We start from the raw sequence: 24,631 nt of genomic DNA on the forward strand, positions 1-24,631 counted from the left end.
AAACTATCACTTCTAGGTCACAAGCCCAGTGATATATCATTCAGAGAAGCTTTAACATATGCCTTCCATTACAGGAAAAGTATGATAAAGGAAACGGTGAATGGAGCTTTTCTACTTAGAATAGAGAGATGTGTTATTATCTAGAAAAATGATTTGACATTACCATATTTATAACTTTCGTTTATTTGAAAGCCTTTTCCTCTAAATATGTTTATTGAATAAACCACTTATACCTCACTACCCCAAAAGGACCATTTCAGAATAGAACATTGGTGTTTTGTTTTTCTTTTTTTAATCCAGAAATTTTTTCCTCTACATAGAAGACTGAAATTTAGTGATAATATGATAGTAAAGAAATAAGAGGAAAATTAATGTATAAAAAAATCCAAGAAAATATTGCAGTATGGTTTATAACTAGTTTATAACTAGTCTCATTTTTGGAGCACCTATAATTTATATGTAACAGTATTTTATAGAATCTCATATATTTATTAGCTGCACAAGGTTGAGGAACATTGATAGGCTGAAAATTCCTTGCTCAATTGATATTATGATTTTCCTTGATGGGTTGACCTTCACTACACACTTGAGTTGTTCTTGAATAGTCATATAACATTAGCAGATTTTTTACTGAAATGCTTCCATAGAATCTAGGCAATGACCTCTGTAAGTACAAGTGATAGATGCTCAACAAAATGAACATGAATAAGCATAGTGTGACTATAGTTTATTGGTAAACTTATTTTTTAAAAAACCAATGTGTACTACCACGTTTTAAAATATTTTCATTATTCTCATTATATCTACCATTTTTGATACCACTAAATTGGTTGTTTTTCTCCAGGTATTTCATCACAATTTATTCTTGCTGACTGTGGCTTTCTTCTTTGAGAAGCTTATTTGCTAAATATATTTTTTGTAATTTTGTACAGTTTACATTTTTAATTACCCATCCTTGGAAGTCTTAAACAGAAATGGAGCCATCATTACTGAACGATAGTATACTAAATAACAGATACTTTGCTTTTCTGTTTCCTAATTTTTGAGTCCATGTGTTGTCTTATTAAGTTACCTTAGTAGATGTTCTTTACGCAACAGTGGACTACTCTAAAAAATTCACTCCGGCACATGGTTGACTGGAAGCTGTTATCTCTGGCTGGTCCCTTTGTTCTCCTAATCATCAGCAGCAGATCTTTTTGAGTCTTTACTGATTAGGCCATGAAAATCTCAAGGGGTGGCAAACAGGAAAGCTTCTTCCAAGTTCAGGAGCAAAGCAAGGAAGGAAATAACATCTGCAGGAACCATGTGTCATGGACAAGAGGCTTATTTCATATATAGTTTATACTATTTCTAGGTAATCAATAATCTCTAAATAAGACTCATTCTTGTATAAAATTATGGAGTTTAGATTCAAATGTTGCATATAGCAAATTAAAATATTTTTTCCAGTTCCAGCTATTTGTTTTTATCCCTTTTTGAATGAAAATAAAGAAAATAATGAGAAAAGGATTGTATATTCTTTATAATCTAATTTGAATCTCTAAAATCAGAACCCAACTGAATTGGTTATGTTCGAGATCATGTTTCCATATTGTCTGTGAAAGTTAACTAATGAAAAAAGATGTTACTTTATATCATAAAGAAATACATCTAGAGATGCTGTGTTCATATGACTTATTTACCTAATAGAAAATATAATTTATTTTCTAAAACTTTAAAAAGTAATATTAATGTGATAGCATTTAACATTGTGAGCATATTTTCATGGACTCTTACATTGGTATTTTTATGCTAAACGTGCATACATTTTAGTATGTGTTATATATTATATTCTTAAGCAACAAAGTCTGATGAACTCATATGCCATTATTAGCATGTTTAAATCCCTAAATTATTAAAAAGTTAGATCTTATGAATCAGAAATATAATTATAAAATATAAAAAGTAATATACAATTATCTATTTTAATATCATTATTCTGTTATTTCCTAAAGTGAGATGGCACAAATCCCTTTGGTACCTTCAGTAAGCATTTTAACTACTAACTTAGTACATACTGAAAGATTTTCACAAAATAAATCACAAGCAGTAATATGCTATACGCTACATACCCTTAGTTTCCAGCAAATCCCTCAAATTGCCTAAAGAACCATTATTCATACTCATAATTGGAGTTTTTTCAATTACCTATAAGTTAAAATTTTAGATCACATTCATAAGGTATCTAAGGCTATTATATTTTCACAGATTATACATTCTTTTCTAATAAATGTAAGCCACTCTGGGCCTAAACCACAAGATGGCTCCCTCTCATTGGTCAGAATATTTCAAATGTCATTTAAAATGATAAGGCTGATTTCACTAATGATTGAGGGCAATATTTAGGCATAAGAAGTATATTACAGTTTTAAGAAATTATACAAGTCAGTGTAATTCTTCTGTTTAACATCTTTAAATAGGGTTTTGAGGGATAACCTCCTCCTAACCATTATTATACCAGTGATAAAATGGAGCCTAAAAATATAAGGCAATTGTGCTTAATGTCACTGTTGAACTATGGAAGCCAACACCACTATTGAAGTCAGAGCTACTACTATTGAAGCTCTGGTATTGTAGAGCTAGTAACTATCGAAGCCAGAGCTACTACTACCATCCCAGGTGATCCTTGTTCTTGATCTTCAAGCTAAGGTAAGAGGGCCTTAGATTGCTGTGATCAGAAGCTACAAGCAAAACATTAGTGTCTTCCTAGATTGACAACTTTACTATGACATTTCAAGAAACCTATATGATGAAATAAATCTAAAATGAAAATGATTGTAAAATATGAAACAGAAATAGAAAAGAAATTTTGATATTCTAGAAGAAAATCTGCTACAGGTACCATTTTGTTTTCCAATTCCATTCCAGTTTCATGAAGGGTTCTTGTTGGAAATGTTTAGCCATCACTGGGAATCATGCAGTCCTTCTTTGAGCTAATATAAAAAGTACAAATATAGGGTCGCCACTACAGAGGATAGGTATTAATTTTGAAGTCAAGAAAATATCCAGGGATTCTCATCACTATTTACCTCCTAACATTAAGTTCATGTTCCTCCTCCCTGTGCTTCATTTTGTGTCAACATACTCTTTCCCACCTAAATGGATGCCAAAAGGCTGGGAAGGCAAGATGTAGAGACAACTTTTCATGAAAGGAAAGGAGAAGAGATAAGAAACGTTCTTACTTAGTGTCTCTTTCTTCTGAGCACATAAAAGTCCTCCATCTTAAAACACTGAAATAACTAAGCTTAATTTCTTGACTGAGTTAACTGTCCAATAATACTGTAGAAGACATGGCCCCAGCATGTCAAATATTTAAGGGAAAATAATCCATGGGAAATTAAAATATGTTGTCAGGTTGACCAAGTTCAATTGTACCCTATAGTTCGCCTATTTCAACATATGGTTTAAAATCTCTACCTTCAAAGTAGCAATACTGTTAATTATGTTATTTAAACCATGACAGCAAAGCTTTGTTGCCTCAGATGTTTCCTTTTACTATTTCTTTCTGTCTTTCAGTATATGGCTATTTCATTTTAATTTCAATTTCTATTTATTTTTTAAAGTGTTCATCAAAATCTTTAATACGAAAAAAAAATTCAGTACACAAACTATCCAGGAATGGAAGTACACAACATTGTAAACCTTGTTTAAATGTCCTCTTCAGGCAACGTACTAGTACACAATCACAATAACATGCTAAAAAAATAGAATTAAAAAATAAGGAATGCTATTAGTGCTTTTTCTGTCCACACCACTCTCTTTCTCCCTGTCTCTCTCTCTCTCTCTCTTTTTCTCTCTCTGGCTCTATTTTCTATCATATTACTTTTTTTGTTATCTCCTTTCTCGTTTCTCTTCTCCAAGCCCAAAATACATACGTGTTTCCAAATTAAATGTAGTGCCTTATCTTGCTACAAAGCCACAGAATTTCCAATTCATTCAAATTTAATAAACTTGACAACTTCTATTCAGAGACAGAACAGCTTCAAATTAACACCATGTTTTTCATCAAATTTAAGAAATTATGTATATTCCACAAAACAAAATTTGGGATTTTTAAAATGAAATAACACTAGCCAGCATTGGGATAATCTGAACACTGTGATATTATAATATTTATTTACAACCACAATATCATAATCACTCAGCTCTAGCATTGTAAGAGAACTCAAATTGCTACTTTCAGCTATTTCTTAACATTATCATTTTCTAGCTTTTTTAGTCAACTGAATAAATTCACCTCAATGATGTCATTTGCATAAATTCACAAATTCCCAATCACATAAAAATTGAATAATTTTGAAGCTAAAGGAATAAACAATATTCTTTTTTGTTTTGTTTTTTATTTAAATTCCAGTTAGTTAACATACAGTGTTATATCAGTGTTAAGTTTACAATATAGTGATTCAACAATTCCAGATGACACCTGGTGCTAATCCCCATCACCTATTTCACCCATCTCCCCACCAACCTCCCCTCTGGAGACCATCAGTTTGCTCTCTATCATTAAGAACCTGTTTCTTGGTTTGTCTCTCTCTCTCTCTCCCCCTCTTTTTTTCTTTTCTTTGCTACTTTGTCTTGTTTCTTAAATTCTATATGTGAGTGAAGTCATATGGTATTTGTCTCTCTCTGACTGACTTATTTCACTTAGTATAATACTCTCTAGCTCCATCCATGTCATTGTGAATGGCAGGATTTCATTCTTCTTTATGGCTGAGAAATATTCATATATACACACACCCCACATCTTCTTTATCATGTGGTGTATATATACAATGGACTATTACTCCATTTCTATTTAATAATAAAAAAGAAATATTTTAATTAGACATTAAAAACTTTTGGGATCCCTGGGTGGCGCAGCGGTTTGGCGCCTGCCTTTGGCCCAGGGCACGATCCTGGAGACCGGGGATCGAATCCCACATCAGGCTCCCGGTGCATGGAGCCTGCTTCTCCCTCCGCCTGTGTCTCTGCCTCTCTCTCTCTCTCTGTGACTATCATAAATAAATAAAAATTAAAAAAAAAAACTTTTATGCTTGAATCTCTAATTTTGAAAATATTTGTATAAAATTATTTGATTCATCTCTGTCCTATGTCATTCAAAGGAAAATAAAATATATTCTAAACCAACATCTTTTGTGCATGGCAAAATTATAATCTAGGAAGAAAAATCATCAATAATCCATCCCTCCTATCATAATAATTGAAAAACACAGGAATTGGCATCAGGCCTGAAAATTATGCTGAATCTGCTAAAATTGTAATACAGAGAAACATGTATTAGAGAAAGTTAACATGAAATTTTTTTAATTAAACTGTTTAAAGTTCTTTGGATACCTCTGTGCTCTTCATTATTCACCCTTACCTCTTTAAGTTCTTTAAGTGTGTATTTATTCAACAAATTTATGATATTTTTGTTGCTTGTTTAATGTAGAGTATAAATGTTGAAACTATGAGTTTACATTCAGTTCTGAATATTTATTAATAATAAAATTTCCTTAGGATGTTTGTGTAGTTTATAAACTCTTCTTAAGTGGACATTTTTAAAAACTGAGAAGCAAGTACATAAATCAAGGGATAATCATGGTTGAAATAAATCCCAAGGATTTTTCAATGAATAAAATAATTCTTATATGACTCTGGAAATTTAGAAACTATTACAATAACATCCAGTAGAGTTTAATTGGAATGCTCCAAGATAAATATGTTATCTTCTTGTACCACTTTTAAATTCATACCTGCCCTATGTCATCCTCATATTTTAGAATTTAAGGGAGATTAATTTAGTTCAGAGTCTCTACTCAATGTGTATCATTAGTGTGTCTCATCACTAAATGAGGCAATTGTCCATGTAAAATCAATCTAAACCTTGGAGATGACCTAACAGTAGTTCAATGACCTCTGTGGCAGATTAATTTTCTCTGGTCGTCTGTGGGGAAAAAATCAAGAGTGAAAAAAAGAGGGCTCAAGGCCAAAACTAAGTGCATTCTCCTTTGTTATAAATGCTGAAAGTCATAGCCTTCTACCTATTACTAGACTTGTTCAGTCACTAGACCTTTTCTTAAAACATATAAATATCACTCCAGGCATGAAATCATGAATAAGCTGTTCTTCATATGCACCAAGACTCATATTTTATACAATCTCCCTATTGATAGAGTTAAAAGTTTAGTAATAAGTATCAGGATCAATAAAAAACCCACGTGTTCTCCCTAATTCATCCCTAATACCACATGACTATCATTCATCATGTTCATATTAGAACTAGCTGCATTTTTAAAAGTAGAAGATGTATGTTAGTTTTATAACTTTGACATCAAACACTTACCTGGCAAGTGATCAATTAATGCATTATTGTTTTATAAATTATTGAGTTATAGAAAATTACCAAATATTGGTTATTGTAGAAATTGAGTCATATAATGGATTGTTAGTGTGCCCATAGCTTAGCTTCCTTAAAAATTTGCTTTATCAGATTATATTAGATGGAGTTAAATTACCTTTTCAAAATAGACAAAACAATGCATTTAGTACCCCGGAGACCTCTAATATTGAGAATGTATGTCTGTTCATGCAATGAAGTTGAGAATTTGAGAGTAGAATAAAATTTGGATCACAAGGTAATTAGTACATTTTTTAGTGAACAATTAATGTGGTTAAGAAGATCATTTAAAAATATCAAATGGTATTTTATTTGTCCCAGAAAATGATATTATTATAAGCCAAACTTTAGTATCTATCCTGTTCCTAGAATTATCAGCACTCAAATTTACAATTATACAGTTTATTTAGTATGATTTCATTTAAATATTGTGAACTATGGGACACCTGGGTGGTTCAGTGTTTGAGCAACTGCCTTCGGCTGAGGAAGTGATCCCAGGGTCCTGGTATTGAGTCCCACACTGGGTTCCCCACAGGCAGCCTTGTCTCTCTGCCTGTGTTTCTGCCTCTCTGTCTCTTCTGAATAAATAAAATCTTTTTTTTTTAAATAAAATCTTTTTAAAAAATTACTATGACCATTACATTTGCTGAGGGTTTTTGTTTGTTTGTTTTTGTTTTTGTTTTCTCCAAATTCTCTCCAACCATATCTTTCAGGATTTTTTGAGTTGGTAAAACCATCTCTAATCAGTATTATCCTCCATTTTTGCTTTCTCACTGAAAAAAAAACCAGAATTTTCTCCCAGATAATTCTGCTTAGTTCTTTGTGGGGCTATAATGTATTTATAGTGAGGATGGTAGATGCCAGCAGCACTCTGTGAAATGGGCTCAGCACACACACAAACTACAGGGATGTGTGAAAAATCAAAATAAGTGAGAGCTTTACTAACATTTGCAAAATGTTTCCTTGGTAACAGATTCATACCTCAGGGAATAAATTTGAAAGCCACCTGCAGCATCTTGAACATTTTGATCCTTTTGCACTAGGGAATTTCAATGAAGTATGTTCAACTGTGAATTTTAACAAGCTGCTCCGATGGTGCTATTTGGTAAATATAAAAAACATCTGTGGTAGATTTGGGGATCTTTATGAATTACCATTTTCAACTATATCACACAATTTCCACATAATAAAATAACCTAAAGAAAATGCAAAAAAAAAAAAAAGGTCCCTAAACCAATACAGATTTACCATGTAACAGAGGCAAGTATAATATGGAAAGCTTTCCCACTGATGTTATATAACAAACAACATAAGTCACCTTTCAGAAGAATTACCATAGTACCTGGAGGCTAGTTGTGTTAAGTGAGGTCACCCCTGTGACTCAGACCTTATATATATATATATAAGCGATATGTTAATATACAAATCCCTCTGAGAATCATCGTGATTCACCATGATGTTACTGTATGTGATAATACGTGCTTCACTCATGATTGATGATTCTGGGAAGATTTCAAGGAAGAACAATGATTTTTTTCTGATATAAGTGGTGACCAACATAACCAGTAGCATTATCACTTCATCATCCATAATATTTATAGTCCCTTCGCCATAGATCCTTGTAATGATATGTATTAAACATTGAATAGAAACTCTGTCCTTAAGAAAAATACAATTAATTAGGAGATGCAAGAGGAGTCCTAGATTAGAAGAATCATATCCATATAAATGTAACTCCATAGAACACAAAGGGAATTCTACAAGTGTTTAAAAGGCAGCATATAAAAGTGATGAAGAACATGAACATTGAAACCAGGCTACCTGACTTAAAAACTTCATTGCACCATCTACTAGTAGTAGATGCTACTAACAGCACCATCTACTTAGGCAAATTGTTTTTTGTCTTTTTTTTTTGCCTTCATTTCATCTTCTGTAAAATTCCAGAATTGTGAAAATTTAATGAATTGATATTTAAATTCATAAATTATATATATACAGATATATATATAATGCCTGCAGAATGATATAGGAACAGCATTTTTATTAGACTTCTTCAGGCTGCAAGGAACAAAGGAACACTTGTATTAATTTAGGTAATACAGGTTTATTATAAAGAGATAGAGAAAATTATGAAAATAATCTTGGGCACTGGAATATAAACTCCACACGCTGAGAGCTCTCCTGTTCATTAATGAATCCCCCACTTAGAATATTCACTTGGTACATAGACACTTGATAAGTATTTGTGGAATGAATAACATCACAAAGCCAATATTTATAGACATTGGAAAGTTATTCACAGTATATGCCAAAACACTAGCAATAACTAACTATTTGGTCATATGCTCGCAGCAGGCATATACTTCTTCCTATGCACCATGGCTCATGGTTTCATGGCTGCGGGCCTCAAACATATTGTGTCTTTACTTCCAACTGCTCCTATGAATAACACCTGAGTCTTCCCTAGCTTTTTCTCTAAGTATAATGACTTCTCTGGACTTGTCATTTCCTAATGTCTTTCAGCTCCGACTCCCATTACCAACTGCTAATCTCCCCATGAGTCCTCTAGTCAACCCTCCAAAGCAAGAATTTAATAGGTTCAGCCACTATAGTCTGCTTCTATTGGAGAGACTTTTACATTTAGGTTACCTCTTACTCTGTTAGCCACTTTATAAGTGGTCCTAATTTGGTTTAGGCAACCAATACTGGTTTCATGAGCTGTGATAATATAAGAGAATCATCTAGTACAGAGCTAGCATCAGTATGGCATGCAATCTGCGTGAGAAAATATCAAGAAGACCGGTAGAAGAGCACTCATTTAGAGGTTTCCAAGAAAGGGACTATGTAAACAGTAAAAACCTTTACTTGTCCTATCCAAGCAAATTCATAAAATGTTATGTTTTCATTTGGGAAAGAAGGAAAACCCACAGGTATATTAAATAATAATGTCATCGATGAGATGCAACCACTTACATGCAAAGGAATAGTTTATAAATAGCTCATCCAGCAGGAATAATTGTAGGAGGGATGCAGAAGGACTTATCCCTTTATTCACCAGTCATGCCACCAAAACACAATGGGACTGGGTAAAAACTTATGGAAAGAGCATTAGATGTCAAGGGCTGCCTGTCCTTTTGCCAATCCATTCTTGTACATATGAAGATCCTTGAAACAAAGCCAGTTGCAGTATGAGGGGTTGTATTTCTGTAGACATTGAACACAAACTAGGTCCCACTAGGGCATATATTCATCTATTACAACTCCTCCCATGGCTATTTAAATATAGCACATCTATTTTATTTTGCACACGCCCATAAATTACTTTACAAAACATCATATCTTTAATTTATTAAAACAGGTCATTATAACTCAAAACTACCACTACTATCATTGCTGGGATATATCTGAAGTTCAATTTTTTTCTCCAACTACTTCAATTATAGCTTATTAAAGTGTTTTCAGTTGATAACTCTTTAGCACAATGATTGGCACAAGAAAACACATTCTTTGGTTTTGTTTTGGTTTGTTTTTATTGTGCCCTGGATCTTTCTTATTTGAGCAGAGAGGTTCTAACATGAGAAAAGATGTCTATGTTCCAAAAGCTAAGATGGCATTTTAGAGGCATGGAGAAATTCCCCCAAAATCTTCCTCTTGCCTTCATACTCCTTCTTACTAGGCTGTTTCCTAGCCATGTGTCTGTACTTTGCCAATCCTCTCTTCTCCAACTTCAGTTTTCTAAGCCTTTCATTTTTCTTCTTGTCTTAGAGATACATTTAACATTTAAAGTATATAATGTGGAGATGCCTGGGTAGCTCAGTGGTTGAGCATCTGTCTTTAACTCAGGGCATTCTCCTGGAGTCCCAGGATTGAGTCCCACACCAGGCTCCTTACACGGAGCCTGCTTCTCTCTCTGCACATGTCTCTGCCTCTCTCTGTGTGTGTCTCTCATGAATAGATAAATGAAACATTTAAAAAAAATAAAGTATATAATGTGAATAAAGGCCCGCAGCGGCAAAAAAAAAAAGATGTACAATGTGGTGTGTACAATGTGCTGATTTGATATAATCATTTCATTGTGAAATGATTCCCACAATCAAGTTAATTAACCCATGTACCATGTCACATATTTTCCTCTAAGAAAAGCATTCTTTTTTTTTGTATATTTTTTTATTGGAGTTCAATTTGCCAACATATAGCAAAACACCCAGTGCATCCCGTCAAGTGCCCCCCTCAGTGTCCGTCACCCGGTCACCCCAACCTCCCACCCACCTCCCTTGCCACCACGCCTTGTTCATTTCCCAGAGTTAGGAGTCTCTCATGTTCTGTCTCCCTTTCTCATATTTCCCACCCATTTTCTCTCCTTTCCCCTTTATTTCCTTTCACTATTTTTTAAATTCCCCAAATGAATGAGACCATAAAACGTTTGTCCTTCTCCAATTGACTTACTTCACTCAGCATAATACCCTCCGATTCTATCCACATTGAAGCAAATGGTGGGTATTTGTCATTTCTAATGGCTGAGTAATATCCTATTGAATACATAAAACACATTCTTTAGAATAAATTGCTGGGGCACCTGGGTGGCTCAGGGGTTGAGCCTCTGCCTTTGACTCAAGTCATGAACTTGGGGTCCTGGATTGGGTTCCACATCAGGATCCCTGCGGGGAGCCTACTTCTTCCTTTGCCTATGTCTCAGCCTCTCTGTGTCTGTCATGAATAAATAAATAAAATCTTAAAAGAAAAAGCATTTAAAAAATGAATAAATTGCAAAAAAGGTAAAAGATACACATTGTATTAATCAGTGCTTAATAAAAGTTGAAGATTTAAAGCTCTAACTAAATTTTATAACATTTTTGATATGTCACTCACATATCATAATTAAAATGTGCAACTCAGTAGTTTTTAGTATAATCATAGTTATGTAACCACCATCACTAATTCCAGAACATTCTATCACCTTGAAAAGAAACTCTCTACCCATTATCACTTACTCTCTCATTTCCTCCTATCTTTCTCCTATCCATTGGCAACCACTATCTCTATGGATTTGCCTATACTGAATACTTGACGTAAATTAAATTCTACAGTATGTGGCTTTTTGTTTCTGGATTTTTTCACTTAGCATACTATTTTCAAGGTTCATCCATGTTGTAGCATGAATCAATATTTTATTCATTTTCACAGCAGAATAATAGCCCACTGTATGAACATAACAGATCTTGTAGAGTTTTGTTATAGCATTTAGAAATACAATGAACAGAATTGCTGAGATAACATTGTGCAGAGCACCCTTCTGGGCAAGAAAAGATAGGTAAAAATGCTATCAACAAGCAAATATGCTTCAACTGTTTGGGCTAAAATGGTCAATCAATTCATTTTATAAGAATCTAAAAGTAGCAACTCAAAATTTGATTTAACTGAACACTTATCTCAGAAAAGTATTCAGTACAAGTAAAGTATTCAAATGTAAAAAATAATAGTTGATTTTTTATCCCTTCATATCTTTGAGAATTATATCCTATTTTGTTTTCCTTGTTAAACAGAATCTTTTAGTTGATAAGAAGATAATGTAAGATATTGTAGATCACACATTGTTACCAACTGTAATATGGAAAGAATCCAGGCATCATGCTCTTCAGATTCTTTGGGATTGAGTCATATCTGCATTATTAGTCAAATTACAGGATTGTAATATATATTAAAATATATTTATCATATACCAGAGATGTCCTAAACATTGTCAATGATGTAAATACATTTCTGCTACTTAGTAAGACCATTCTAAGGCAGTAACATATGATTGTCATGTATTAGAATTATGACATAATTTACTAAGTGCTCTATAAACATGATGTAGTTTACCTGCAGTGAACCTATATGCTTGGAGAATGGGTGTTCTTTATTAAATTGAGTATTAATATAAGAACCTATTTATTTTTTAAAATATTTTATTTATTCATGAGAGACACAGAGAGAGGGAGAAAGAGAGAGAAGCAGAGACACAGGCAGAGGGAGAAGCAGGTTCCATGTAGGGAGCCTGACGTGGGACGAGATTCATGGTCTCCAGGATCACGCCCTGGGCTGAAGGCGGTGCTAAACCACTGAGCCACCCGGGCTGCTCTATAAGAACCTATGTAATTTGAGCACTGCTATAGAAATTTTTTCAAAGACTCGGTACTTTGCTTTTCAGCTATAGTAAGTATAATCCAGTCAGACTGCAAAATTGTGTTGTCTGAAAAGATGAAAATTTGTCAAAAGATAATCATTTATCAACAATTTAAATTGTATGAAAATAGAGATACAGAAGTACATAGTTAGCAAACACATGATTAATTTACGTTTCCTTTTGAATTTTAAATCAGGAAAGTAAATCCATATATACCCCATTAATTAAGCCTTCTTCTTATTATTATAGTAATTGGTTATTGGTTAATTTAGGTTTTACATTATGTTAATATTGTTAATATAGATTAATGTATTTATGAACTTTATAATTTAAGTTTTTTGGATGGGATCTTTCAGTTTGTTTTTAATCTCCTGGACTTTTCTTGCCATGCTATTCATAATATAGCAACTATAAAGGTTTTTTTTCTGTGAGATATATGTTTTATGTAACTGCTCAGGGATAATGTTCAAAATCAGAAAAGGTAGGACAAATAAGTGATGAAAAAGTCTAAATGTATTGGACATTGAATGAGAATATTAGAATTTGCATGAAAACAGCAAGTTAAAGGCAATTAAGAAAATATATGCTTGACACTAAAGGATTACAAAATCAGATAAAAATGAACAGCATAAGTTAATTTAAGGCTTCAACACAGTTATGGCTCTCAGTTGAATATTTCATGGAAAGAAACAAGGGCTCAACAAGAAACAAGAAACACAACTAGCAACTTCAATGAAATTCTATGATTGAGGGGAAAAATGCCTCTATTTGCCTGTCTAGAAAAATGGAGACCAAATCTAAAGAGAAAATAATAACAAAATGAATTATAAAATCAATCTCTCCATGACGGAATGTCTACAATACCCAATCTCTCTTGGTAGAATTCTATTTTACTTTCATTAGTCATTTTGTTGTCATTAGGACATGGCCTATGGGGTAAGCCTCCAGAAGCTCATTATTTTAAGCACACTGACAACTGATTGTGAAATTCCTTGCAATCCTGTTTGAAGTTTAAAGTAGAAACATTTTGTACCAAGTTAAGAAAGTCTTAAGCAAACAATCACTTTGGTGTATACCTTAGAGAAACCTAGGGCATGCTCTTATTTTTAGTATTTAAAATTAAATGTGTATGTTCGGTACTATAACTTCCCATTCTCCTTTTTTTGTTTTTGTTTTTGAGATAGGACACCTTCTCTTTCATAAAAATGCTGATATACTGAATGAACATTAAGCCACTTGAGTTTTACTGTATATAGATAACTAAAATCAAAATGACAACACTCCTTTTATTACATTTCCAATGGTTAACAGAGACCAGAAGATTGGAACTGGAGACAGTGGAGAGGATGATTAAGTTCTTAAATGATTAAGAACTCAGGTGTTAAAGTTCATCAAGATTGGTACAGGTCTGAGCTGTACCTCTTGTGTAGTAGCTCTGTGAGTAACCCTTCCACGCCTTAGTTTCTTTGGCTTCAAAACAGGCACAGAGGAACTTTCTGAGGGAGTTGTGAAGCATAAATGATATTCTGCACATGCTGAGTTTTGTCCAGTGCCCAAATGGTAGTGCTGTTCACGTTTTTCTTTGTGTGGTAGCTATAAAGACAGACTAAATATATGTAACACAGATATAAAGAAAAAGAATTAAAAATGAATGAACATTTCAAAGAGTCAGCCTGAAAAGAAGAGATGATATTTGAAAGTGAGTTTTTAAAAATAAGGTAAATAGGGATCCCTGGGTGGCGCAGCGGTTTGGTGCCTGCCTTTGGCCCAGGGCGCGATCCTGGAGACCCAGGATCGAATCCCACATCAGGCTCCCGGTGCATGGAGCCTGCTTCTTCCTCCGCCTGTGTCTCTGCCTCTCTCTCTCTCTCTCTCTCTCTCTCTCTCTGTGACTATCATAAATTAAAATAAATAAATAAATAAATAAATAAATAAATAAATAAATAATAAATAAAATATTAAAAAATAAAAATAAAAAAAATAAAAATAAAAAATGAGGTAAATAAATGGAAGAAAATTATTTCAGGGGAAGGAATATGTATAACGTTGAAAAATCATGACATGGGGTACCTGGGTGGCTCAGTTGGTTAAGTGTCTGCCTTCATCTCTGGTCATGATCCCAGGGTCCTGGGATCAAGGCCCACATCGGGCTCCCTGCTCAGAGACAAATCTTCTCCTTCTCCTCCCTGCTTGTGGTCTCCCTTGCTCTCTCTCTCTCTCTCTCTCTCTCTCTCAAATAAGTAAATCAAATCTTTAAAAAAAAAAAAAGAAAAATCATAAGATGACACCAATGATTTGACGAGGTACTGCTGGAATAGAGTATTGGTTCCTGGTGTAGAGAGAAGAGTGATAGGTAGTGGGAGATAAGGCTTGAAAGACAGGGGTGTTTTTGTAAAATTGTGAAACTCCTACTAATCAAGCTTGGCTATAAGGTTTTCTTTTAGGTAATGGGAATCAAGGAGAACTCATTAGTAGTAGAGTACCATAACTTGCTTTCCTTTAAGAAAGATAATCAAAGCTTATTTGTGAAATATAGGTGAACTGGAAACAGTGATAACACAGAGGCCACTTAAAAAGAAATTATAGATGTTAAAAGAAATTATACTCAGTTGGGCTGGATTTGAATAAAACTATACCAGAACCAAAGATGTGTAGAGGTGGTACTCATTTAGGGACCTTCTCCCTTCTTCCCACTCATGGACTAGACATATACTACTTCTTAACTTTTTAGAGCTGCCCACTGCAGGGTTTGAAAAATCCACCCAATCCTGTCCCATGATCCAGGAAGTGAGTCATTGCTCAGGCAAAACTTACAGGCTGAAACCAGCATCTAAAGTCAGGATGAACAGGAAATCAACACCTGGATAAACACGGGAACAAAAGAAACTGAGAAAACCTACTAAACAGAAAAGTAGGCAAGAGTATGAATGGATAAGGATAGGCCAAGAGAAAATGTGAAGTGAAACTGATCCTTGGAAGATACGTCAAACATGCAGACATGCAGTAGTAAAGTATCTAAGCAGATAGAAATAAAAGAAAAACTAAATGCATAAAAAGAAAAATAGGAAATCCACAAAATGTGGAAAAGCAAATAAGCACATAGCACCAGTATTGAGAGCTTAATGATTGAGATGGCTGGCTGCTTTGATCTCACTTGCCCTATTTGATTTCTGCTGGGATAAGTGTCTATCTCCTCCATGGTTCTTATGCACACACCCACGCTTAATACCCCCTCCACACATACACACACCCTATGATGGCTTACACATAAAAGGAAGTAATAAAACAACAAAACCTGTTCCAAGAAATAGACTGGAACACCTTAATTTGCCTCTCTTATTGTTTCTTTTGCCCTGCAATTCTTGGCTCTGAACCCAAGCTTTCAATATTTGCTTCTCCCTGCTCTTTGGTTCCAGCTGTCTTCACCTTTACTGATCTTTGACTTGGCATGAAGTTCTCCCAGCAAGAGTGAGTTCCTGCAGCTCCCCACTGGCTGAGCTCAGCCTTTTACCCTGCTTCTAATATCTTCAGTTGGAAAGTTCTAGAGAGACAAATCTAAGTATGAATTTGGGAGCAAGACTGTGAGACACCTGGCTCAGATGAAGGAGTGTACCTGCCAAAAGGAAAACTTCCATCAAACAGATCTAGACAGCTCAGACCCTGCTGCCCGGGATAATGTGCACTTATTTCCTTTTTTGCTTGTTTGTGTAGTTGGTATACTTTAGACTACTTTACATGTAAATCAATGTCTTTAATGGTAAACCCATCTGATATATTGATGTATAATAACCCTAGAAAATATTTCATAAGCCAGTTGAAAGGAATGACATGAAGATAGCAGAAAACATGAATGAAGTTCAAATTTCAGTGTTCCTCGCTTACACCATTCTACCAATGATGTGAACATCAGTGAATTTGTAAGACCTAGGTGCCTGCCATGGACACTGACATCTTATGAGAAAATGGCCCCAACCAATTTTATTTTCTTTCTCTTTGAAATATGATTTTTAGAGAACTGAAAAAAAAATTAAACTACTAACCTAAAGACAGAAGTTGCCAGGAATTATATGTACATATGTATATGTACATATTCTCTAGTTATCAAACATGACTTTATGAGGGATGGTTTATAAGGGGATTCAGATACCTCTATTATGGTTGACATATATTCTGCCAAAAAAGATATCCTACACCTAAAGGCAAATAACAATTGAAATAATAATTATCATTTTTAATTCTGACTATTGCAAAGAATGTGCTAGGTTTGTTTTTTTTAAGATTTATTTATTTATTTATTTATTTATTTATTTATTTATTTATAATAAATTTATTTTTTATTGGTGTTCAATTTGCCAACATACAGAATAACACCCAGTGCTCATCCCGTCAAGTGCCCCCCTCAGTGCCCATCACCCATTCACCCCACCCCTGTCCTCCTCCCCTTCCACCACCCCTAGTTGAGAGAGAGAATGTTCATGGTGAGGGGAGGGGCACAGGGAGAGGGTGACAAGCAGACTCCCCGCTAAGCGTGGAATCTGAACTGGGGCTCAATCTCACAACCTCAGCTGAGATCATGACCTGAGTCGAAACCAAGAGTCAGATGCCTAACGGACTGAATCACCGAGGCACCCCAGTATTGTGCTAGCTTTTAAAAATACATTATTTAATCTTCATGATACACTATGAGGTAGATATTAAGACTCCAATTTTACTGAGAAGAAAATGAAAACTTTTAGAAAATTAAAATGCCTAAGATAACATAGCAAGGACATATATGAAAATACATTAATAATCACATATGTACAAGGCAAGGGATAGCTATGAAAAAAGGAAAAATTTTAAATTATGCATATACATCAACCTAAATATTTCATTCATTCCAATTCAGGGTGAGATTAATAGATCTGCATGGCAGTAAGTAGGACTCTGACAAAGACTTTCTTTAAAAAGAGAAGTAAAAAAGCCAATGTTCTCGCCAACTTTTCTCAAAAAAAGTTAAGAGAACAATAATATTGAGTATAATCATCTCTTAATAAATATTAGAATCTTAACTTTTACAATTATGGATTCCTGATATTTACAGTTTTGCTTATTTATTCTTTTTAACCATATATTGAATTCCACCCATGTGGCATACATCATCACATACCCTGGAGCTGCAACAGTAAGCGAGGAAGCCAGCATCCCTTCTGTAGCAGAGCTGACATTCCAGTTCAGGAAACACAGATAAATGAAATAATTCCCAATCAGGATCAGTGATATAAAGTTACAGACAGCTGACATAGAAAACAAAAGGGTTGGAGGTGTGTCAGAAAGGTTATCTGGGATCAAGTTTAGTGAACTTCAGATGTTCTGGTCTATCCAGCCTGTATCTCAGTGATTAGTGAACTATTTGTTCTCAGCATTGAGAAATTGTGACAGACCATTGGCCAAGGTGCCTGCTCCACCTACCATAGAGGTAGGATCATGGCTTCTTTCCCTCCCAACAGTGATTTGTTTGGGGACAAGCACATAACTCAACTGAGGACAACCAGAATCTTATACTTTAATAAGGAAAACGTTACCACTACAGTGGAGGTGCTAAGCTTGTGAGAAGTTAGCTGTGTCATAGTGACAACTTAGAGGGAGTCTGTCTAAGAAACGAAAGAGAAAGAGAGAGGGAGAGCTTAACAAACAGAGTTGTGACTAAAGCCACAATCCACCTCGGCACATTTCAGTCTGGGGCCAATAAGTTCCTCCTAAGTTGCTTGTTGGATTGTCATTGATTCCTATACCATTATTCATGAAAGGTCCATGAATTAATTATTCATAAGTGAGATTTAAGCTTTGGCATGAATGACATAAATGAAACAATTGTGAAGAATATGGAGCAGCATCACAGGCAGAGAGAAAAAGGATGTGAAAACTTCCTAAGAAAGGAAATAATTCTATAGCATGTTCTAGAAGCTAATAGTTTTATCTCCTAGTAAGAGAAGATAATACAATAATACCTACCATCATTGATATAAATCAACATCTTACTGGAGTGCCTTGCCAATAAAAGAAGGAAGTAACAGAAATAAAGTATTATGGGATAAGAAAGGAGGAGACATCTGTAAATATATGTCTTTATAGAAAATTTTAAAATACACACACATACACTGTGTTAGAACAAATAAGAGAGTTCTGCAGGAATCATGAGGAAAAGATCAATACAAAGAAGTGAGTGGTGTTTATATACATCAGCAATAACACATTAGAAAATGTAATAATATAAAAATATTCTATTTGTGATAGCATAAACATTGTGTTTCTATGAACAAAATTAATAAAAGATAAGCAAAACTGCAACACAGAAAATTTGCAAAGTATTATAGATGGACATAAAATACCATTTAGATAATTGAAGAAAGTTCAACATTATATATTTTTCAAATTCTCCTCAAATTTATCTACAAGTCTAATGTAATTGCAATTAAAACACTCAGGGAATTTTTTATGAAGCCCATAGGAAAGATAAAACTTTACCACTACTTTCTTAGGGTCCATGACTAGGCGTGAGAATCAAGTTGACATAAAACAGATTAACAGGGAAAAAGCATACAGAAATTTATTCTTACATGGGAGCCTCCATAGGAAAATGAAGACCCAAAGAAGTAGCAAGACCCCAGTGCTACACTCAACAGACAGAATGACAGTTGTAAAAAAAAAAAAAAAAAAAAAAAAAGTAACTAAAATGTATAGGGAGATTAAAGGAAGATCAGAGTTATTTTAACAAGGTCTATTTGTATGGATTTTTCTGGCCTCAATTCCCTGTCTCTGGTAGTAGAATGCTCCTTTTTCTCTGGTACAGAGAGAGTATATTTCATATGGGAATTTTTTTTCCTGCTTTTAGGAAGAAAAGAGGAGATCATGGGTATCCTTTCTGTGTCTGTCAGGTACCTTTGGATAAAAATACTGTTTATGCTAAATGGTATATTTGGAGATGGCATAGTACCTCACCCTTCACTACATAAATTAATTCTAAAATTCATTTGGAAAAATAAAATCCAAAAAAATGATAATTATGAAACCTAGGTAAGCCAATCAAGTCAGAGTGTTCTTTTCTAGTATCTTGCTCAAAGAAGGATCTGTGACTGGGGTCTTGGAGTGACCCAAGGGCTTGTGGATATAATGCAGAATCTCACACTGTGTCCCAGACCTACGAAATCAGAATCTACATTTTAACAAAATCCCCAGGTGATACATATTCAACTTAAACTTTTCAAAGCAATCGTCATTGTACCTTCTCTCCATAGATCTAAACTTGTGGACCTTGGGTTATATGATTGGTTTTGCTTTCATTCTATATCATTTGCTTAATATGGTCAAGATCTAAATTCAATTTTCTAGATATTCCTCCTTTTTATAGAAAAACACACATGAGGGTCTCCTGGGTGGCTCAGTCAGTTGGGCATCTGCCTTCGGCTCAGGTCATGACCCAAGGGCCCTGGGATGAACCCTGAGTCAGGCTCCCTGCTCAGTGGGAAGTCTGCTTCTCCCTCTCCTGCTGCAGCTCCTCCTGCTTGTACTCTCTCTCTCTCTCAAATGAATAGAATCTGAAAAGAAAGAAAAGAAAAGAAAAGAATAGAAAGGAAAGGAAAGGAAAGGAAAGGAAAGGAAAGGAAAGAAAAGAAAAGAAAGAAAAGAAAAAAGAAAGAAAAGAAGAAAAGAAAAGAAAAGAAAAGAAAAGAAAAGAAAAGAAAAGAAAAAAAGAAAAGAAAAGACTTCAAGAAATATCATCCAAATTAACAAGGTACGCCTTGCATTCTACCACATGGAAGGAATGCCCTATTATCTAATTACTTTCTCGATTAATCACTTCTCAGATGAAATCTAGAGAATCAACGAGTAATGTCATAGTTTAAAATGGAAGCTAAAATATTCAGAGAAGTTGTGGGCTTCCTACAATACTTCTGTTTAACATACTTCCTTTCTTTCTATGCTCTATTTAGTGTTTCCATTTTTGTAGTGGGTTTTGTTACTCTGCTTTATGGTAGCACCACCAAACACTGGTTTTGAAGGTTTCCCGCCAAAATTCTACCTCATTGTTCTCTGTGAATTTCGATCTCTATTATCAAAAGATTAGGCTCCTGAGACATTGCTTTGTTCCTTCCAGCATCCATGCATCACCAATGGAGCATGGCATTATTTGTAGAATGATTTGAATGTGCCTTTTCTCCTTTGCATTTCCTTTTACCCACCTCATCTCTATTCTACCAAAGGTGTGCTTTGCCTCAAGATGGTCTAGAATTGCTAATAAAGAATTTAAAGATAAAGAGTCAATATTCAGATTTTGAGATACAAAATAACATTTTTAAGACTGAAATAAGCCTATAGACTTAAATAAAAAACTTTACCAACAGGATTTGCTAAATAATCCAAGGCCCAGTATCTGGTCAAATCGACTGTTAAGATTTCAATAAGCCAGGGATATATAAAAACAAAGATATGACAGAAGGGAAATCCTTGCCATAAGGGAAAGGGGAAAAAAGTCATCTCTTCCTCAATCAGGGAAGTATGAAAGTTTTGGGGAGGCACAGAGATAGGGACAGGCACAGAGTGAAAGATTCATGTTCCCTCTAGAATGAATTCTCAAAGAGGATGTAAAGGTTAGACGGAGAGCTGCAATTAAAAGGGTGTTGGTCCTATTCCTGACATAAAATTCTGAGTGGGATATTGTCATCTATGATGTGGGGTCACCTAGCACTTGCAACCAAGTGTCTGGTTGCAGACACTTACTGAGCCACTCAGGTGCCTTTGGCTCTAGTCGTTCTTAACAATTTTTGAATGTGCCATACTCTTCATGCCACCTTGTATTTGTATGTCTCTCCATTTCCTGAAAATTCATACCCTTTCTCATCCAGCCAGACATTCTCATTCTTTAAACTCTGCTCAGGCACCACCTCCTACCAGATGTCTGCCACAACACACCCACACGCAGTCTGCATCCTCAACCTAAAGACTCTATTTCTCTCACCTGGGTTTTTCAAATTCCTGCAAATATCCTCAGTTCTTCTAGAACTTATGTTCATGCATTGTCATTGCATGTTTTCTTGTCTGTCTGCCCTGGATTGATCTCCCTGAATGGAAGAATCTTTTATCTCTAAGTACTAGCATCTAACATACTGCCTGGCACTCAGTTACACTCAATAATGACTTCTTGAAGGAAGAATAAAAGAAGGTACACAAGGAAGTAAGCAAGCCCGCTGAATTGTTATTGCCATATTATGGCAATAATATGGAAATGAGAGTAGATTTTTTTGGGGGGGAAGTGGAGGTGGAAAATAGGTCTTAGAGCTCTAAATTTTTAATTTGTAATTCTTTTTAGAAACATAAAATTAAAAGTTCCTAAATATCCACTTTTTGTTTGAAACTGTGTTATATAATACATGTGGTTTATAGCTACCTACACATCCAAGAATATGTTAGTGTCTTTTCAAAAATAATTACTTACTGATGTGTTTAGTATAATTCAGGGATCTGTCCTACTCACTGAGGGGAAAAAACTTCATTTCTTCTTATTACAAATAGGTCTGATAAATTTTATCCATCTCCACTATTGAAAATACGTTTTGCTGCCTTAAGCCTCTCAGATATATTTGGATTTACAGAAATCTGTTTGATAAAAAAGGACTTTTTATATAAGTTTAGAGATTTCTGTTTTATATGGCTTTTCTGTCCTATAATTCCATGCTTCTTTTCTCTCTTTCCCAAGCAAAATAGAAAAATCAAGAAGATAATAACTGAATATTCAAAATATTTACCTACTTTCTTTCTTTAAAGATTTATTTATTTATTTGAGAAAGAGAGAGAGCCCCTGTGCAAGTGGAGATGGGCAGGAGGAAAGAGAAGCTCAAGCAGACTCCCCACTGAACATGGAGCCCAGCACAGGGCTCTATCTCATGATCCCAAGGACATGACCTGAGATGAAACCAAGAGTCAGATGCTTAATCAACTGAGCCACTCAGGTGCCCCTGATCTACTTTCATCTTCCTTGCTAGTCAGTTAATTTTTTTTCAGTTAACCATCTTGAGCTCGTTATCACAGATGTTAAATATTAGTTTTGCAAATTTCTTAATCTGTATGACTTTTGTAACTTCTCCTAAGACCAGGGTTCTAGAATTTATTTCAGGTTCCAGTGAAAATCATAGGACAGATCACAAAAGAAATATAAGGATTATATAGATAGATACATACATACATACATTTATATATAATTTTGGAAGCTCAGTTAAAAGGTTTCTTTTTAAAAATATTATGTTCTTTTTTCAAAGTATTTAAACAGGTGTTTGGTATTTTAATAGTTTTCAAATATAGTCATAGGTTAACTTGCTTACAGAAAAATTGGTATTTATGCCAAGTGTCAGAAGATGTATATACCCTGTTACCATTAAAAACAACTAACCACTATTCTTTCTTGGAGATTTTCATTATACTTGTATTAAAAAATACAATTTAAGTGTCAAAAAATTGCTCTGATTTGGATTCATGTAGAGGTAAGTGGAGGAAAGAGAGACATTAATAGAACCATATAATGAGATTTTTTTCAAAGTTCAGTTCTCTGTATCACAACCTGTTAAAAAAAGACAAAGATTAATTTTCCCTCTTTTATTAAAAATTAGAGAATGAGTTCACCTTCTTGTTACCCAAATTTAAAAAATTTTGATTTGTTCTTTGAATTTCTGCAAATATATAGAAACATAATACAATAAATGAGATTTGTAACATTAAGACTTTAGAATCCAAATGAACAACAAGAAATATATATTTTAGAATAAACATTCATACTCATCTTCATGTTCCTTACTCCAATCTACAGAGCTAAATATAGATTCTAAAATAAGACAAAATAAGTTTTCTGTTATATTTCCTTATCAACTACTAGAGAAAGCAACAATCCACTTCAAATGTGATATTATTCAGAAAACTAAAATTTTTATAACAGAATCCTTGTTCTCAAGAAGCTTATAATTTAAAGATAAAATAGCAAATAATAAACATGCAATATAATATATGTATATGCATAAATTCATATAAACATGCTTTAAAAGCAACATATATATGTTAAAGTAGTATCTAGAATAAGGAGAACTTAACAGAGAATTAGAGCTAGCAAATACTCTTGTTTATATCATTTTAAGGCTTGGTTAATAAAAGCCGTAAGAATTCCATCTCTATGAGATTGCAAAAGCAGTATCACTGAATACTTGTATAGTAGCCTAAAAGATCTGAAATCTACATAATGAAGGCAGGAAATACATTTTTAAAAATAATAATAATACAATCCAACTCTCTTATATTGTCCTTCATATAAAAACCTCAGTTAAGGTTCAAGTTTATTGGAATTTCATATTCATTCCAGAATTTCTTTTTTCTTTCTTTCTTTCTTTCTTTCTTTCTTTCTTTCTTTCTTTCTTTCTTTCTTCTTCTTCTTCTTTTCTTTCTTTCTTTCTTTCTTTCTTTCTTTCTTTCTTTCTTTCTTTCTTCTTTTTTTGTATATAGTACAAAGTGACTACATTAGTGGTAGGACTAAGCTGTTACAAAATGAAATCTTATTCTATAATAGCATAAATTTCATGGGGGAAAGAAAAGGTATTCTCTCTACCTAGTTTTATTCCTAGTGCCTGAACTGAGTAGAGATTCTCAAGTAATATTGAAATAATAAAATGTAGGAAAGATTAAATACAAAGTAGTACAGCACAGGCAAACTCACAACAAGTATGAACAGCTGTTGTACCTAAGTTAGTATGCTAGTAGCTCTAATGATGACAAAAAAGAATCTGATATGGTAACAAGATTTATTGAAATGTTAGACATCCTTTAAGGCCAAATTCATATATCACTTCTTTTTTATCGTCAGAGTTAAATTAATCTCTATGTTCTGCTTATATTTGTATCTATCTCCTTAAAAAGAGAGTAAGTTTCTCTGTAAGTAACTTGGCAAAAAGAGGATCAGGTTGGTGTTGAATAGATTTTGAAGGTCCATAAAGGCCCCAGTTAGGTGTCTAAGAATTTGCTTCCTGTAC

General features: G+C 34.0%; 1 long non-coding RNA gene across 1 annotated transcript in view; it reads right to left on the minus strand.

Annotated features, from left to right (window-relative positions):
• LOC140593847 (uncharacterized) overlaps positions 1–17,847 on the minus strand; it is a 36,734-nt gene extending 18,887 nt beyond the window's left edge. The window contains exon 1 of the long non-coding RNA XR_011994182.1: positions 17,734–17,847. This is a non-coding gene — a long non-coding RNA (uncharacterized lncRNA). The remainder of the gene's footprint in view (positions 1–17,733) is intronic.
• Between the last annotated feature and the right edge of the window lie 6,784 nt (positions 17,848–24,631).

This window comes from Vulpes vulpes, chromosome 9 (assembly GCF_048418805.1).
Source record: "Vulpes vulpes isolate BD-2025 chromosome 9, VulVul3, whole genome shotgun sequence".
NCBI classification, from domain to species: domain Eukaryota; kingdom Metazoa; phylum Chordata; class Mammalia; order Carnivora; family Canidae; genus Vulpes; species Vulpes vulpes.